Below are 4,483 nucleotides of genomic sequence, written 5' to 3'. Positions count from 1 at the left end.
AAGGAAGGTGTGGAGGGTAATATGGGGATGGAATTTGTAGGAGAGGGGTATGAAGGGTAATATGAGGGTGGTATATGTAGGAGAGGGGTGTGGAGGGTAATATGGGGGGTGGTATATGTAGGAGGGGGTGTGGAGGATAATATGGGGGGTGAAATTCATATGTGAGGGGTAATATGGGGGGTGATATATGTAGAAGGAGGGTAATATGGGGGGGGGGTGTGGTATATGTAGGAGGAGGATGTGAAGGGTAATATTGGGGATGGTAAATGTAGGAGAGGGGTGTGAATGGTAATATGGGGGGTGGTATATGTAGGAGGAGGGTGTGGAGGGTAATATGGGGGGGGTGGTATATGTAGGAGAAGGGTGTGAAGAGTAATATGGGGGTGGTATATATGGGAGGAGGGTGTGGAGGGTAATATGGGGGGGTGGTATATGTAGGAGGAGGGCGTGGAGGGTAATATGGGGGTGGTATATGTAGAAGAAGGGTGTGGAGGGTAATATGGGGGGTGATATATGTAGGAGGGGGTGTGGTATATGTAGGAGAGGGGTGTGGAGGGTAATATATGTAGGAGGAGGGTGTGGAGGGTAATATGGGGGGGGGGGTGTATGTAGGAGAGGGGTGTGGAGGGTAATATATGTAGGAGGAGGGTGTGGAGGGTAATATGGGGGGTGATATATGTAGGAGAGGGGTGTGGAGGGTAATATGGGGGGTGGTATATGTAGGAGGAGGGTGTGGAGGGTAATATGGGGGGTGGTATATGTAGGAGAGGGGTGTGGAGGGTAATATATGTAGGAGGAGGGTGTGGAGGGTAATATGGGGGGGGTGGTATATGTAGGAGGAGGGTGTGGAGGGTAATATGGGGGGGTGGTATATGTAGGAGGAGGGTGTGGAGGGTAATATGGGGGGGGTGGTATATGTAGGAGGAGGGTGTGGAGGGTAATATGGGGGGGGTGGTATATGTAGGAGGAGGGTGTGGAGGGTAATATGGGGGGTGGTATATGTAGAAGAAGGGTGTGGAGGGTAATATGGGGGGTGGTATATGCAGAAGGGGGTGTGGTATATGTAGGAGGAGGGTGTGGAGGGTAATACGGGGGGTAGTATATGTAGGAGAGGGGTGTGGAGGGTAATATGGGGGGTGGAATTCATAGGTAAGGGGTATGAAGGGTAATATGGGGGTTGGAGTATGTAGGAAGAGGTTGTGGATGGTAATATGGGGGGTGGAATTCATAGATAAGGGGTATGAAGGGTAATATGGGGGTTGGTATATGTAGGAGAGGGGTGTGGAGGGTAATATGGGGGGGGGGGGTGGAATTCATAGGTAAGGGGTATGAAGGGTAATATGGGGGGTGGTATATGTATGAGGAGGGTGTGGAGGGTAATATGGGGGGGGGGTGTATGTAGGAGAGGGGTGTGGAGGGTAATATATGTAGGAGGAGGGTGTGGAGGGTAATATGGGGGGTAGTATATGTAGGAGAGGGGTGTGGAGGGTAATATATGTAGGAGAGGGGTGTGGAGGGTAATATGGGGGGTGGAATTCATAGGTAAGGGGTATGAAGGGTAATATGGGGGGTGATATATGTAGGAGGAGGGTGTGGAGGGTAATATGGGGGGGGGTGTATGTAGGAGAGGGGTGTGGAGGGTAATATATGTAGGAGGAGGGTGTGGAGGGTAATATGGGGGGGTGGTATATGTAGAAGGGGGTGTGGTATATGTAGGAGGAGGGTGTGGAGGATAATATGGGGGGTAGTATATGTAGGAGAGGGGTGTGGAGGGTAATATGGGGGGTGGAATTCATAGGTAAGGGGTATGAAGGGTAATATGGGGGGTGATATATGTAGGAGGGGGTGTGGTATATGTAAGAGAGGGGTGTGGAGGGTAATATGGGGGGGTGGTATATGTAGGAGGAGGGTGTGGAGGGTAATATGGGGGGGGGGGTGGTATATGTAGGAGGAGGGGTGTGGAGGGTAATATGGGGGGTGATATATGTAGGAGAGGGGTGTGGAGGGTAATATAGGGGGGGGGTGTATGTAGGAGAGGGGTGTGGAGGGTAATATGGGGGGGTGTATGTAGGAGAGGGGTGTGGATGGTAATATGGGGGGGGGTAATATCACAAGGATACAGCACACTTCTTATGTATAATTATATCTTATAATTTCCTTGTTTCATATATCTTTCTCTTTCTGGTATTGATGATATGTAATAGAAGTGCTGACCTCCCCCTCGCCCTGCACCTTGCACCTTGCTCTGCCAACACAGAAGACAGTCTCCATGGAGGGTAATATGGGGGGGGTGTATGTAGGAGAGGGGTGTGGAGGGTAATATGGGGGGGGGTGTATGTAGGGGAGGGGTGTGGAGGGTAATATGGGGGGGGGTGTATGTAGGAGAGGGGTGTGGAGGGTAATATGGGGGGGGGTGTATGTAGGGGAGGGGTGTGGAGGGTAATATGGGGGGGGTGTATGTAGGAGAGGGGTGTGGAGGGTAATATGGGGGGGAGTGTATGTAGGAGAGGGGTGTGGAGGGTAATATGGGGGGGGGTGTATGTAGGGGAGGGGTGTGGAGGGTAATATGGGGGGGGTGTATGTAGGAGAGGGGTGTGGAGGGTAATATGGGGGGGTGTATGTAGGAGAGGGGTGTGGAGGGTAATATGGGGGGGTGGTGTATGTAGGAGAGGGGTGTGGAGGGTAATATAGGGGGGGTGTATGTAGGGGAGGGTAATATGGGGGGTGTATGTAGGGGAGGGGTGTGGAGGGTAATATGGGGGGGGTGTATGTAGGAGAGGGGTGTGGAGGGTAATATGGGGGGTGGTGTATGTAGGAGAGGGGTGTGGAGGGTAATATAGGGGGGGGTGTATGTAGGGGAGGGTAATATGGGGGGGTGTATGTAGGGGAGGGGTGTGGAGGGTAATATGGGGGGGGGGGTGTATGTAGGGGAGGGGTGTGGAGGGTAATATGGGGGTGGGGGTGTATGTAGGAGAGGGGTGTGGAGGGTAATATGGGGGGGGGGTATGTAGGAGAGGGGTGTGGAGGGTAATATGGGGGTGGGTGTATGAAGGAGAGGGGTGTGGAAGGTAATATGGGGGGGGTGTGTATGTAGGAGAGGGGTGTGGAGGGTAATATGGGGGGGGGGGTGTATGAAGGAGAGGGGTGTGGAAGGTAATATGGGGGGGGGTGTATGTAGGAGAGGGGTGTGGAGGGTAATATGGGGGGGGGGGGGTTATGTAGGAGAGGGGTGTGGAGGATAATATGGGGGGGGGGGGGTTGTATGTAGGAGAGGGGTGTGGAGGGTAATATGGGGGGGGGGGGGTTGTATGAAGGAGAGGGGTGTGGAGGGTAATGTGGGGGGGGGGTGTATGAAGGAGAGGGGTGTGGAAGGTAATATGGGGGGGGGGTTGTATGAAGGAGAGGGGTGTGGAGGGTAATATGGGGGGGGGGTGTATGAAGGAGAGGGGTGTGGAAGGTAATATGGGGGGGGTGTGTGTATGTAGGAGAGGGGTGTGGAGGGTAATATGGGGGGGGTGTATGTAGGAGAGGGGTGTGGAGGGTAATATGGGGGGGGGGGTTGTATGTAGGAGAGGGGTGTGGAGGGTAATATGGGGGGGGGTTGTATGTAGGAGAGGGGTGTGGAGGGTAATATGGGGGGGGTGTATGTAGGAGAGGGGTGTGGAGGGTAATATGGGGGGGGGGGTTGTATGTAGGAGAGGGGTGTGGAGGGTAATATGGGGGGGGGGGTTGTATGTAGGAGAGGGGTGTGGAGGGTAATATGGGGGGGGGGGTTGTATGTAGGAGAGGGGTGTGGAGGGTAATATGGGGGGGGGGTTGTATGTAGGAGAGGGGTGTGGAGGGTAATATGGGGGGGGTGTATGTAGGAGAGGGGTGTGGAGGGTAATATGGGGGGGGGGGTTGTATGTAGGAGAGGGGTGTGGAGGGTAATATGGGGGGGGGTTGTATGAAGGAGAGGGGTGTGGAGGGTAATATGGGGGTGGGGGGGTAATATCACAAGGATACAGCACACTTCTTATGTATAATTATATCTTATAATTTCCTTGTTTCATATATCTTTCTCTTTCTGGTATTGATGATGTAATAGAAGTGCTGACCTCCCCCTCGCCCTGCACCTTGCACCTTGCTCTGCCAACACAGAAGACAGTCTCCATGGAAACTGTTGACACGTCCAGCTCGCACTCTTCCTGTATTTTGACGAGGCGCACAAGATTTTGCTCGCCTTTGATTGGCCAGCTTACATGTCAATCATACAGCACAGCTGCCAGCTTACCAGTGTACATTATCCAGGCCGCGGTCCTCACTCAGCCAATCAGCGGGAGTGCAGCCGCCCCGTCCCGCCCACCGTGTGACAATATTGCTTTTTCAGGCAAACCACACAGGTACTATCTAACCTGCTAGATGACTCCTGCTTATCCAATAGCGTAATTCGGAGCGAAGATAGACAGTGTCACTAACCAATGGGCTGGCGAAATCATGATGA

The sequence above is a fragment of the Pelophylax lessonae genome, assembly GCF_965119305.1.
Source record: "Pelophylax lessonae genome assembly, chromosome: 4".
NCBI classification, from domain to species: Eukaryota; Metazoa; Chordata; class Amphibia; order Anura; family Ranidae; genus Pelophylax; species Pelophylax lessonae.
Note: the sequence above shows the minus strand (reverse complement) of the source record.